This window comes from Oreochromis niloticus, linkage group LG7, assembly GCF_001858045.2.
Source record: "Oreochromis niloticus isolate F11D_XX linkage group LG7, O_niloticus_UMD_NMBU, whole genome shotgun sequence".
NCBI classification, from domain to species: Eukaryota; Metazoa; Chordata; class Actinopteri; order Cichliformes; family Cichlidae; genus Oreochromis; species Oreochromis niloticus.
Window position 1 is genome coordinate 29,798,080 of NC_031972.2, and position 15,206 is coordinate 29,813,285.

Consider the following 15,206-nt stretch of genomic DNA (forward strand, 5'->3'; position numbering starts at 1 on the left):
CACAAAACAACAGCCGTCACTTGCTTGTTAGTGTGTCATCTGTATTGCTAGATATAGAGATTTAGATACAACCATGCTCATAAATATTTATCAGTGTAGTCTGAAGAAATGCAGCCTACTTTCTACTACTGAAATATATCACTAATGATGACTTCACTGCTAAACTAATCCTAACTGCCCTTGCTGACTATCAATAGCATCAGCCACCTTCCTCCAGGCAGCATTTCTTCACTCAGTGGGAGTCAGAATCAGATAACAAGCGGAAGAGAGTTCACACAGTTTGGGATTTCCTCATGCAATTATATACAATTTATCTTTTAAAGGCAAGATATTAAGCTCCAGCACAGCTAACAAGCTGGGAAGCTCCAGCTTCAGCATCTTAGCTACACTGATATATTGGGTACTTATGTATTATACAAGATGAAGATGCCTTTATATATGGCCTTAGAGCAAAGATGAGACTTTGCATGCAGACTTTAGTTTAAAAAAACTGGGTCAAAACTATACACTCTATTGTTATGCTTGTCCATGAATGTCTTTGCTGAATTTTGTACTAATCCATCCAATAGATACTGGGTCTGTCCATGGAAAATCAGTGTGTGCCTCCCAACAACCCCCTAAGAATGTATTTATTTATTTATATAAATATATTATATATATTTTGAAGTGATAGAAAATCTTACCTTTAGACTATGAAAATGGACTAAGGGCGAGGTGCTCAAAGCACATAAGGGTAGTTTGAAATTTGATCCCTCATAAGTTCTTCAGTAGGAGCTAGGCACATGAATCATGACTAGAAGATGAGCCTGGGATTAAATTTTAGATCAATAGGAGACCTTTCATATACACTAACTAGTTTCAAACAGTCGCCTGATCACACATGGGCATAAAAAATCTTTACCCAAAAGTCTTTTTAGACAGTTTTCATCGCTTGAAGGTCATTTTTTTGCATGGCTTTATAAACCACATTCAAAGATTTCAGTGTATGCCACTGAAACATTTATTTTATACATTTACTTTGCCAAGTGAGAACTCTTCTCATGTTTAGCTGATTTTATATGGAATAATCTGATTTCCTTGCATAGGTGAAATCTTCGACCAACTGACAGTTAATGGAAATTAATTGGGTTCATCCACTGGAAACCATGAATGCCTATCCATATTCATTAGAATTTAGCTTTTGCTGGCCATGAGCATTTCTATGGAATTTCATGGCAATGGCAATAGTTTGATGGAGAGTCTGGACCAACTCGTGGATCAACTGGTTGACAGAAAGACTCTTCTTTTCTACCAACCTATTCCATATATTACCACAAAAAAAATGCTGATGCCAGTACCAAAAGCTACCATCAGCACATCAGAACAAAATTACAGTGCTGAAAGCTGGAACTATTAATGCCAGGGGCTTATGAGGAGTCACCAAAAGGAAAATTAACTGATGATTGCAGATGTAGCCCACAGATTGCATCCATTCCATTTTCCTTCCCACAAAATTGACCTCAAATGTGCTAAGTAACACTGTGGATTGTTCCCTTCCTCATACCTGTGCTGGTTTCTCAAATGGCACCAAGACAGAGATGATTCCCCACCTGCAATGGCACCAACACCACATAGGTGAAAAAGAGGTAGAGGCTGCCATCCATTTATAATTTAAAAAGAATAAGGTGACAGATACTTTTAATATCCTTTTAATACCTGTATCCTTTGAAAATAATAATGAAATTCTGCATGTACGTCATCCCGCTTCACAAAAATCCACAACACAGCAACAGGTCAGTGCAGACAATGAATTCAGCTAAATTTTAACATCATTCATTTACATGAAAAACTCCAAATGCCACTTTAAAAGACAACAGCAACACCATTTGGGGAAGCTGCAGGCAGTATTCAGAGAACCTGGATATAACTGGAGGGAACAAACTGTGTGAGCCTGAAGTCAGCTGCCTTTTTCTACTGATGGCAGGAAACCAGGGACCTTCACTGAGAACTTATTGTGCTCAAGCATGAACTCCCTACTATCATAAATAAGATACTACTGTTAAGAATACACCACTTCAATCGTTGTGAGAACTACAAAAAGAACTTGGCGTGTCAAGGAAAGAAACAATGGAGAAAGTGTTATACATTTTATTGCCATCATCTAAGCAATTACTATATGACATACTATAGACTCGAAAGGGCATATCAGCAGCATTCCTTTCTTACTGCGTTAAATCAAAAGGCACACCAGACCCCTGCAGTACTGAGTAATTTATGAACAGTATTAAAGTCTGAGCTAAAGCTAAATTCAGGGACAACACTTCTCTTTGGGCTTGTGCTTCTAGACAATTTAGGGAAGTCACAAACTTTTTTGTGTCCATTATTTATTAACCAGAGTGTTTCATTTAATAGAATAGATACGATCAAATGAGAAATAGTCTGGAGGTACACAGTGCTTGTGCAGTACTCTGTTTAGCAAAGACCTTGGGGCACTTTAATTGCGCAAACACTTGTTTGGTTGCTGCTGAAAATTACTATTGAAGCCAAAGTGAGCCTGCTACCATGGAAAATATTACATGGCTTGTAGCATGATGCTGACGCCTGCTGCTGCTACAGGGGTCATAAAGAAAAACACAGTGTCTCGCCTGCTGTGCCGCTGCTGGCAGGACGCCTTGTTCACATGGGAAAGCCCATAATGCACCAACTGTGCACTACCCTACTCCTCATTTGTCCTGCCTCTGTGAGCTTGTTTTGTACATTTACCATAAAAGGCAAGGACTGCTTATGAAATAGTCAGACTATGGGAAATATCCTACGCTTTTGTAATAGTGTGTTTTTTTAACCATGACATTTGGGCACATTTTTTCCAGTATTATGCTTATATAGTGTTACAGTCCATAACTTTAGAGATGATGTTTGATCCCCTGACTTTAGTGTTTTATTTTTCCCCTTCTAGCAAGGCTAGAAAGAGAAGTAAAGACATGCATATAGTTGTGCAATCCACCCTATTTATAGCAAACATAGCAGATTAAATAGTAAAAACTAATCTCAGCATAATACAAATGAAGTTTCTAAACTGACTGAAGAATTTTTATCATCACGTGTCTAAAGAGCAAAAACCTAAAGGCATTGTTGCATGGCTGTTATATTAGATAGCAGTTTCAGCTAAACTGTGTGGTTATATTGTATATCAGTGTGTCCACAGCTATGCGCACTGTGTGTATATATAGAGTCATGTGTATCTTTATTCATTGCTCTGCTCATATAAAAATGCAGGTCACATTATTACTCACAACATAAATAATCTATGTGTACTGTTTCAGTTGGTGAATTTATGCATGCATGTGTGTACACACTGTATATTGGTGTTTCTGTCCCAGCATGCACATGTAAAATCACAGTTTATTACTTGGCTATAACCTGATTATGACAGGAATCAAGTGAATAAAATGAATGCAGAAATAATCTCCCTCTTTTGTCACATTTGTAGGTTGTTAACAACGTAAGAGCTCCAAAGCCACAAAGAGAACCATGTACCACATACAGGAATAATTATTTGATGATTCAACAAAGACATTTACAAATTGAAAGAACCAGTTAACTGCTTGCTTATTCAAAAATATATAGCAATCACTGGATTTACAGCAATCAAAAGAGGAATCATAAAACTGCCTCTCATTAATTGCATGCCTTGAGCATTCTTTCTGTTTCATTTTCATTCAACATTTTTTTTTTCCTTCTTTTGCCACAAATGTTGATATAGACATTCTGTTCTATTGTCGGCCCCAGAGGCTTTGCACATTAATGAAACAAAAGTGCTCATTTCAAATTCCATTTGCCCATCTCTAAGCACATTCCACGATTAACTCAAGTCGCTATATATTTTCTCCCAACAAGTCCCCTGGTGTTGTAAAAATCCACTAGCATCTCTGCTGAGCTCTGCTCAGCACCGGAAATGCAATTAGTTTTCACATCATTTCTTTGAAACGTACCTTGCTATCTATGTCTCATACTGCTGGCTTTAAGCATACTATTATTCTAAATAAATAAATAAATGTATGAGAAGACTTCCTTCTGCAGCTTTCATTGCTCTCAGCCTCTGTTGCATGTAGCAAGTCAGAACACTAAGCAGGCTGCTGCTGTGAAAATGATGATGATGTCAGGTCTACAGTGTGGAATTTTTGTATGTCAGACCATTTATGAAAAACTGCATATGTTCATATAAAGCTTTTTGCAGTTCAATACATGAAATATTATAACTGCATTGAGTTTTGCTCACAAGGGGGCACTCTCCTTTGGTTTGTACCAAGCGCTGAGAGATATGTCTACAGTTCTGTGAAGTATTTTCTTTGTTTTTCTCACAGTCACCACACCTATGTTTCAAATTAAATTTTGATATTAGACCAAGATAACCCAAATTAATTCAAATACAGTTTTTAAATGTGCCATTATTTATGAATAAAAGGATATCTAAACCTACCTGAAATAGTAATTGCACCTCCTCATTAAATCCATCTAAAAAGCTATGTTCAATTTCACTAGCCACACACAGGCTGGATTACTGCCAGACCTGTTAAATCAAGAATATCATCTGAAATCAAAAATCATTTGAATAAAACCTGTCAGACTAAATAAAGTGGACTAAAAGATTTCAGAAAGCAAGAAAGCAACACTTTATACCAAAGGAAGAGAAACAAAGTCTCTGACATCTATCAGTTTGGAAAGGTTTACAAAGTCCTTTCTAAGGCTTTGGGACTCCAGCCAAACATGCTGAGATCCACACATGGAGAGAACTCTGAACAATAGTGAAACTTCCCAGGAGTAGCCAACCAGACAAAAATTCATCAGATAGTGCATCAATGACTCATTCAGGTATTGTGGACCTAAATGCAAGACTCTTGAGACAAAAATAAACTTTAAACAATGTTTTAATATTTCTTGGATCAAGAAAATTGCATGTCCAAAATCCAAAAGATAACAGGGAACCAAGTCAAGAAATGCAGAGAAAGCAGAGCAAGCCAAAAACACAGCAATATGGCTGATGTGATGGGGACAAAGGACACTGAGACAATATAGATAGGGTTAAGAGGTAAAGAGGGAAGAGGGAACAAGTGGGGAACATGCTGAAGATAATCAGCATAATAAGAAAGGAGAGAAGTTACACTCAACATAATACATAAGGAACAGTCAAATAAATAAATCAAGGAGCAGGATAGAGCTGAACAAATGAAGAAGACTAACTTGACACAGGGGGACACTGAAAGAAAAAAACACAACACAGAAACAAGACTGATGGAAGGAACAGAGGGAACGGGATGGAAATACAAAAAGGGAAACTACTGTAATTATAATTCTAAAGTCATTCCTGGGTCCAAGACCCAGGGACCATGACAGTCACAAAAGAACCCAGAGCAACATTTAAAGAACTGCAGGCCTCACTTGCTTCAGTTAAGATCAGAGTTCATGATTCAACAATAAGGCAATAAGAAATAGACGGCAAAAATGGCATCCACGGGAGAGTTCAAAGGATAAAACCATTGTTGACCAAAAAGAACATAAAAAGCTCTTCCACCTCTGAAAAAAGAAAAAAAGAAAAGAAAAATGAGGTGTTCGTGTGGTCTCGTCAAAGTCCAGACTTAAATCCGAATGGCATGCTTTGGCATGACTTTAAACAGGTCATTTTCACTCGAAAACCCTCCAATGTGCAGCTGTTCAATTTTGCAAAGGAGATTTGGCCAGAGCTCCTCCACAGTAATGTGAAAGATGCTTGAATACATTTCATGTTGCGAAAGATAGCACACACATAGGGTCGGGCAGGTCTGGACAGTTTTTTTTCCTAACAAAAATGAAATCATAATTTATACTTATTTCAGTTATGTTTGTCTAGTATAAAAATGTGTTTGATGATCTGAAACATGTCAATGTGATAAATGTGCAAACAAACTGAGAAATCAGGAAGGGAGCAAATACTTTTTCATAGCACTGTAGCTGTTTAGCTGCCAGTTGTTCCACTCTGTTATCACAGTTAATTGCTAACTTTGCCTGCCTGATGTTTGGATCTGAGGAAGTAGAAAATAGTGTTCTTGGCCCGCTTGTTAAAAACAGTTGCTGAACCAAACAGTACATGTCTTAAAGACAGAAGCAAATAACTTAAAGAAGTTGAAAAGTAGTTTTTTTCTTCTCTTTTTGAATGAATGGGGCTCCTGTGAGCAGTATTTAAATTACCCATAAACTCATTATTTCCACTACTTCAAACTTTTCAGGGAAGACCTATATAGAAAACTAATTCTAATATGAATAAGCATGTGAGGGCTTTACATCAGTTGCAGCCAGTTTTGTATTCATAAAACAACCTTAACTTTGTCAGTGTGATTTTTGGGGGCAAATAAAGACAGCTGACTTTAATATTTTCCGCCCTGGTTGTGCAGATCTGGATCCTGGAAATCACAGTGGGAGGCTCGCCATCAATTGGAATCATTGGTCTTTCCTCATGGAGCTCAAAGCTCAATAAAAGACCTGACCGAGACACGTGGAACACCATTAACTTAGCCACCACCTCTGCTGATTGCGGCAGCTCTGCCTAACATTCATCTCACTTCTCAGATATTAGCCAATAATTTCTGAAACACTTTTTAACAACTTTTACGAAGCCTTCAGTAACCGAGGCAGTTTCTGCTGCTAATCAAGACAGCTCTGGGTTTTCTCTTTTTCTTTGAGTAAGTGGTAACAACACGCCATGTTAAAGCACAACTTCCTGCGGATCTTCAATAGATAGATAGATAGATATAGATATAGATATAGATATAGATATAGATATAGATATAGATATACAGTATGAGCAGTATAAATAATGCAGATTTTTGACACTAAAGAAGAAACCAGATTCTCATCTGATGTGTGGTTTCAGGTCTGGGAAAGTTTCATTAGTAACTGAACAGATCTCATTAGAATTTAAAACAATTCATTTAAATTTTCTCTACATCTCTTAAATGTCATTAAAGTGCCATTAGGGTGAACATACTCTGTGATTTTGTCTTTGTAAAATGCTCTCAAAACTAAATATTATCCACCTTTTCCAAACTTAATATATAATTTCCTTTTAATTTTCACATCCTGCAAACTTGTATATACCCATTATTGCTTTGCTGGTTATATTAAAAGTTTGAGAGGTTCTGTAAATAGTTACTGACTGCCATGTCTTTTTCTCATTACAAAAAAAAAAAAAAGATTCATCCAGGATGCTGATGTTCAGCCAGCGTCGCTGCTGCATTCAAGCTGCAAACTGGATGAACAATTAGGCCCAGTAATCTCATGAGGGCAAGCCTTTACCTTCCTATGAATAATTTAGCATTTAACCAACTGAAACTGATAACAACAAAATGTATTTCTCTCTGCCAAGCAGAGGCTGGCGCCGTGTGTGTTTGCATTCCCCAGGCAGTTAAAGGAGTGAGTTTTTTCCTACAAATGCAATCACTTTAAATGTCTAAAGGCGGCGAATATGGGAGAACATCAGCTGTGAGAGGGTGCTATGAGCACTATGGTGCAGAAATGGCTCTCCAAGATGTCTGTCTGCCTGAAGATGAGGAACCTGACCTTTAAAGTAAAGGAGTTCAGTATTTTTTCCTTAGCAAGCATTCTCCAGACAGGAGCTGAATACAACAAATGTCCAGCTCGTGGCAAAAACGACTGAGCAGGAAAAAAGAAATTTTATATCTGTGACAGGGCAACAAATAATCTTTATTTTTTAAACAAGCTTGAGATTCCTTTTCCAGCAGAAAAAAAACATACCAGTTTGTAGACTAGCTAAACTTCAACAATTGCAGAGATAAAAAAAAAAAAAAAAAAAAAAAAAAAAAGGAAATATGAAACAACAAGAACAAGAAGAAACACTTTTCTGATTGATGTCTAAAGAGTGTCTGGAGCTCTTGAGTCATTCTAAACTTTAAAAAAAAAACCTTCAAGTTGTCATTTCATGGCAGGAACACAGGGTTTGTCAACACAAGTCATAGTCAACATCTGATAGACCTGCATGACATATAAAATAAGTAGTCAGATTCAGAAAGAGAGCTTAAGAAAAACTTTTCTTCCCCAAAAAACTGCCTTGGGCCTTTCATTGTTTACACTTTTCAGATCTTCACACAAAGCACCTTGACACTTTAAAGACATGCAGCCTAAGATCAAGTGTGTTTTCATATATAGTAGCACCTGTGCAGTCAGTAGATATCGCTTGAGCAAATGCAGTTGTTAATATCTTGTCTTAAAAGTAGCAAGAACGAGCCTATCAAAGGGTCCAGTTTGGCCCCACTCTACAAATTGTTTGAACTACAGTCAAATATTTTCAACTTGTCAGTAAAAGTTCAAAGTACAGAGCTGTTCCTGGTAAGATGATGCTAGAATTAGTATGCAGGAGTGAAAAAGTATGAGATGCTTTTCTAGATTAAAGATATAAAGATATATAAGAGTGAAATAGTCAAATTGTCAGAGTCGCCACTGAAAGCATGAGGCAATACCTGGACCCTACAGACAGGTAGGGCAGTCCAACTCTTCCAGGATGGCACATCAATACATACTATTGCCAGAAGGTTTGCTGTGTTTCCCCACACAGTCTCAAGAGATTACAGCAGACATGCAGCTATAGGAGAGCTGGACAGTGCCATAGATGGTTCTTAACCCATCAGCAGGACTAGTATCTGCTCCTTTGTGCAAGGAGAAACAGGATGACCACTGGCGGGACACTAGTGTGAATGTTTCTGACCAAATAATCAGACACAGACTTGCCTCAGACTGAAACTGAGGGTCCCGATGTCCTCTAGTGGGTCCTGTGTTTACTGTTCGGCACCATAGAATACGATTGGTAGGTCCACCACTGGTGCCCTGTGCTTTTAACAAATGAGAGCACGTTTACCCTGAGCACATGTGACAGATATGAATGGGTCTCGGGAAGCTGTGAAGAATATTATACTGCCTGTAGCATTGTTCAGCATGACCAGTTTGGTGTTGGTTTAGTGACGGTCTGGGGAGGCATATCTATGGAGGATCACACAGACCTCTGTAGGCTAGACAACGGCACCCTGACTACCATTAGATATCAGGATAAAAATTGTTGGATCCACTGTCACACCCTATGCTGCTGCAGGGGGCCCTGGGTTCCTCCTGCTCCATAACAAAGCTTGGCCTCCTGTGTTGAGAGTATGCAGGCAGTTCTTGGAGAATGAAGAAATTGATACCATTAACTGGGCCCCATGCTCATCTGATCTAATTCCACCTCTGGGACATTATGATTCAGTCCAACCAAGCATCAGGCTGAACCATATACTGTCCAGAAGCTCAGCGGTGGCCTGGTACAGATCTGGGAGGAGATCCCCTTGTCCTGTTAGGAGCATGCCTCAACACTGTCAGGTAGGTGGGGGCTATACAAACTGCTGAGCCTCATTTTGAGTTGCTACAGTGAAAATTGGACTAGCAAAATGGACTAGCTTGCCCCGTCAGTTGTTCACTTTGATTTTCAGTGTTTTTGTATTCAGCCCCTGTAGGTTGGTCATTTTGATCTCTGTCTAATAATGTGGCATCCGTTAGCAGTGTTGGTCAAGTTACTTGAAAAAAGTAATTAGTTACTAATTATTGATTACTTCTCCAAGAAAGTAATACTGATACTTTACTGATTACTGATTTTCAAAAGTATAGTTACTTTATTACTTAGTTACTTTTTAAAAACATGACACACAACCTGAATACGTTATAAAGCAATAGACCTTTCAGCCCAATTCTACTTTTTCTGCATAATCCATCATATAAAATGTAATCAAATGAAAAAGTCTCTTTTTAAAAATTGTTTTATTAGTTTTAATCTTTTAACTTTATGCACATTGCATCAAGCAAAAATTAAATCATATGCAACAGTCTTTAAATGGAAAAAATTTGTTTAACATTTAAACCTATTTTCTGCATATTCCAGCATATAAAATAAAATATTTTTTTGTGTTTACACTCACTCTTTAAAAAAGATGCAAGTAAAACACAGCAAAAATAAATAAAATCAAAGATTCAGCAGCACTGAGTCCTGTCGTTCTTAAATCTATTTTCACCTGTTTAGCAGGAGTGGGGTGGGTGGAGGTTAGGGTGCCACGGACGTCGCACGCTTGTACGTCATTGTCATGAGACACTCTCAAAAACAAAATCACGGTTTAGTAACGCAGTAACGCCGTAACGCTGCGTGCTTATAGGAAAGTAACAGTAATCTAATTACTTTTTTGCAATAGTAATCCCTTACTTTACTCGTTACTTGAAAAAAGTAATCAGATAACAGTAACGCGTTACAAGTAACACGTTACTGCCCATATCTGTCCGTTAGTTCCTAACATATTACCCAGTCCATATCAGGATAAATATCTGGCATGTTTATTTGGGGTTTTTTTTCCTGATTTGTTTTCAAAGTGTTCCTTTATCTTTTTTTGAGCAGTGTATATGATCCACAAACCAAACTGAGTTTGACAATCCTGGTTTAGAAGCGTTAAGAAGGTTTTTCAGGAGGGGCTCATGTGTTTGTTGCTTGCTTTTTTTCACTCAGTCATTCAGCCAACATTTTCCAAACACTGTCTGAAACTTTGTCAGAAGTTACATGATTATTTATTTATATGCTGTACCGGGAATATTATTTTGCTTTGGTTGAGTCCTTCATTGATTCCCTTATTGATTGTTGATTCATTTCCTGTATGAAAAAACTGGAACAAGTTTTCAGCTTTAAAGCAGCTGTTTTATTGTGTTTGTGCCTGAACATAGTGTAGAAACAGAGCATTAAAATGCTTTCATGTGGCTCAGGTGTGCAAAAGCTACACAAGTTTGATGTAACTGTTATCCACTGAGCAGCTAGAAGGATGGACTGGCCAGGTCTCAGCTGGAACCTTTTCTCCGTTTGCATCGCATTATTACAGACAGGTACACACAGCAAATACTTCAGTTTAATTCAACAGTCTCTACACAGAGAATGAGGTAAAGTGATATTGAAGGTCCTTATGGTGCCAGCCTTTCTCTTCATCTCTCCCCTGTCTGTGTGAATGTATGTGTCAATGAAAACTTATCAGACTCTTTCAGGGGTGGGTGCTGTCTAACCCAGGGCAGGCACACTTGTCTTCCATCTCCAATCAAGGCAGTATTTATACTCAGTCTACATTTGCTTTGTACGTACCTGTCTGTCTCCTCCAAGGAAACCTGTTGAAGAGCCTGCAGAAAATATTTTCTTGCTAACCTCCCTGACCCACTCTCATCCTGCCCACAATAACTACTTGCCTGCTCGGAGCATTGGTGCTTAGAGTGGCAGAAAGCGAGGAGAAGCTCTGTTTCTCCTCCCAAAGAAAGTTATCTGAATATAGCCCCGTGCCCCGGAGACAGAGACAAGCTGTTTGGACTGCTAAAGTTGCCTACCCTAGTACGGCTCCTGCCTGTGAATGGAATAAGAGACTAATCCAAAAATACTTGCCTGATCAAAATTTCTGTTACCTGCCTGTGATGTTCACTGCTGTGTAAGCAATGTAAAAATAAAAATGCCCAAAGCTGTTGCAATATTATATAAAATAAACATATCTTAAATCAAAAATGTAAATTTCATTTATAATCATGCATTAAGATTATGGATCCTATATTGTTCCTTAATAGTTCAAATGAGACATGATTATCATTGTTTACATTCTTTTATTGTTGTTGTTCTTTTGTAAAATAACATTTCAATACTTAATAATGGCCGGCTCTGTTTTCCTGAAGATTCTGTTTATTAAAACTGCTTTTCGACTGTGTCCTGCATTTTGCGTACTTCAGTGAAATCTTGACATCGAACTGTTCTGTATTATACTGAGAGATGCTTGTACCAGAAGAGGCTTTATAGCTGGACTCTTGAATGACAGATCAGTGTCCATGCATTTCATCTGGGTTTGTGTAGGTGAAAAAGCCTTTCCATTTTCGGTGTTGTTTAGCTGATTCTTTATTCACTCCATTAAAGCACATAATTTGTGTCAGCAATGATCTTTTGAAAGGAAAATTCACTTCTAGTCATATTTTTACATAACTTTTGCACAGGAAAATCTGCCTCTAACCACGTCTATCTATCTATCTCTAATATTTTAGATGGGTTTTGTATTCCTAAAGACACTCTTTTAACATTTATATATTAAACCCACAGATGACAACACCTCTGTGGAGTGAAACTAATTTTTGAGTTATTTGCAGATTTGAAATAACTCCAAGCGTAGTTTCATTAACGAAACATGTTGTACTGTGCTCAGCAAATGTGAAGCTCATTTTAAGCCTGTGCAGAGCCCTGATTTAGTAAAACGAAGTTTGTCATCACACAACCATTAAATAGCTTTATGGTCAATCAAAGTTTTTGGTTGCAATATTCATCTACTGATTGTTAGGTTTCACATGCAACACAATCCCACAGCAGTACGTGAATACTCACAAAATTGAATCTATTATTCATTTCCCTCAATACAACCCCTAACTCTTTTTCTTTCTTTTTTTTTACAGGAATATGAGTTATTTATCAGCATGGCCTCTGCTGATCTGTTGCACTGTGTCCTTCAACACAGAAGTTTCGAGGATGGAAAAAGTCCATGTTTGGTTGCTGAAGGAATGGCAGAGGCCAAAGTCATTGTTTAAACCCTACAACAGAACCATTACTTTTACACTTGAGTTTTGTTTCAAGTCCATTTTCTTCATTTTAATTCGATGCTTGGTTATATTTAGGCACCTAAACTAATCAGACTGAAGTAAAATGGGTTCCACTTTGTTCAAAGCTCTGTTTTCTTGGTTAGCTGGGTCTGCACTCGGTGAGCACTCGAAAATATACAGTAACACGAGCATGAAATATTCTCCCGATTTCTCCTGTAGAATGATGGTCAACTTTGTGTACACAATAAAAGAGACTGAATTTTTGGGACTAACTGACCAGCACTTACGGCATGAGACCAGGTTACAATGTAAATATTGAGGTGTCCTTTGAAAAAGAGATTTTAAATCTTTTACTTGGACAAATAGTGTAAATAACTGCAGAGCCAAAGAACAGTTAAATCTCTGGAGCTCAACACATTGTAGCTGCTAAAACCACACTCTCTGTTTTTAATTTGGATAACACTGAAACTACTGATAATAGAAGAAGTTCTCGTTTTTAAGGCTTTCAGCTGCTCTTGTTTTTGGATGAGCTCAATCAGCACAGACCCCACTAATTCCAAACAACAAATCACTTGTTGTCATTGGGCAGGGAACAAGCCATGGAGGTCAGTCTAAGGAGAGTGTAAAAAAAACAAAAAACAAAAACAAATGTGTGCTGAAAGTTGCAACGAGCCCATACGCAAGAAAAATCTATACACTAGATCAATACACACAGTGGCAGCAGACATATGAGACAACTCTGTCATGTGAAGATGAATGCATCATCCCAGCATTCAGGACAGGATTGTGAAAAAAAAATAAAAAATCTCTAAGTGAACAGAGCTGCCTATATGCCCTCAACAACATCTGAGACACCTGCGGTCAAGCTGCTCAGCCATTGGAGAATCCATAAATAACTCAACCCGAAACAATAATCCGAGAGAAGAAATAGCCTATTTGTCATCCTTGAGGTATTATTGATGTACTGGACCTCTCCTGCCCCCACTAAGGATTCTGCCTCACTACATCTGGTATATCTTTGCAAAGCAAAAGACAAGCACCACCAGGATCAAGCCGGTCCCTTCGGTCTCTGGAGAACCAGAAATCCATCATCTTCTCACTGGCAAAAGTCCTTCACAAATGTTTCAGGCAGCTATAAGAAAAACAAAGTATGTGGACACCTTTATCAAACTTTTTAAGCTTTTGGCCTGGAGCTGTTTTTTTCATGGTTTAAGCTTCTTTGCTCCACAGAATTGAAAACTTAATTTTACAGCATGCAGTGGTGTTTTTGTTTCAACCCTCTTAGCAACCATCAACATCAGAAATGCACCGAGCACAAATCCTAGTTTATATTGAAACAGTTCTTATAACTTTGTTTAAAGTTAAAATGTAGTTTGCTTTGAGAATTGTGCAGGAGTGTGGTTAATGCCTTTAGGAGCATGTCTACTTATTGAAATCGACCCATTAAAATATGAATTATCTGGGATGGAAAGATTATTGCAATGGCTGTCAGTTATGTAACCACCCCACTGCTGTAGAGGTAAATGTCTGGATCAGTTGCAACACTAGAAAGAAAAGTAGGGGAAAACAAAAACTAGTGAGACTAAACAGATACAAGACATTCGAAAATTATGAATTAATTAATTTAATTACTGATATAGCCAACATTCAGTAAAGTGAATGAAAATGAGTTGCTTATAGAGGATTCTTATGTTGTCTGTGATAGTTATAGTAATGTGGTAGTAACAGTCAACGAGTTAGGGGAAAGTAAAACACACAAGTCAGTAAAACACCATGTTACTGAGAAAAGCTCATACCTCTAGGGTTTGATTTAAAGAAACCAAATACATTTAAATCAAAGCAGCACTCTACTTTTAAAAAAGCTTCCAGGAGAAAATGTTTTGGAGAACTTATCCAGTACAAATTTAAAGCTGTACAGCAGCAAGCCAGTGTATGTGTAAGCTTTCTATATTAAAACATAGAGTCTCTGTAATATGCAGCACTGTCCAAAAATTCTTGAGCCACCCCTCAGTTCTTCATGTTTTGCTAAAATGGGGAAATGGAAATGTCATGATTGTATTATGTGTTTTTCTATCCAGGTATGCTTTTACTGCATTGGCAGTGTGTTTGGGATGACTGTCATGCCGAAAAATGAAGTTGGCAATCTGATACTTTCTATATAGTATTGCATAATGGAACAAAAACTGACAGCGCTTTTGTGCATTTACAATTCCATCAGTTTTACAAGAGCCCAAACACCACAGGCTGAAATGCAGCACCAAACCATGACAGAGCCTCCATCTCTCTCCGCTTCGCCTCTCGGTATAAATTAATGCCGATTTAAACAAAAAAAATTCAAATCTGGACTCATCACTACATGAGACCTGTTGCCACTGATGTTCAGTGCAGCCCTTGTGTAATTTGGTATACCTCATCCTTTTCTCCCTGTTTTATATCCCGGGATATAAAATATAAAATGCAAGTTTTGGCTCTCTGGTAATCACCAGAGAAAGACTATCTTATGCCTGTTTAACTCTCTTTTCTTTAGCATTTTTCTTAGATCCAGTGAAAGAAATGCAAACTGA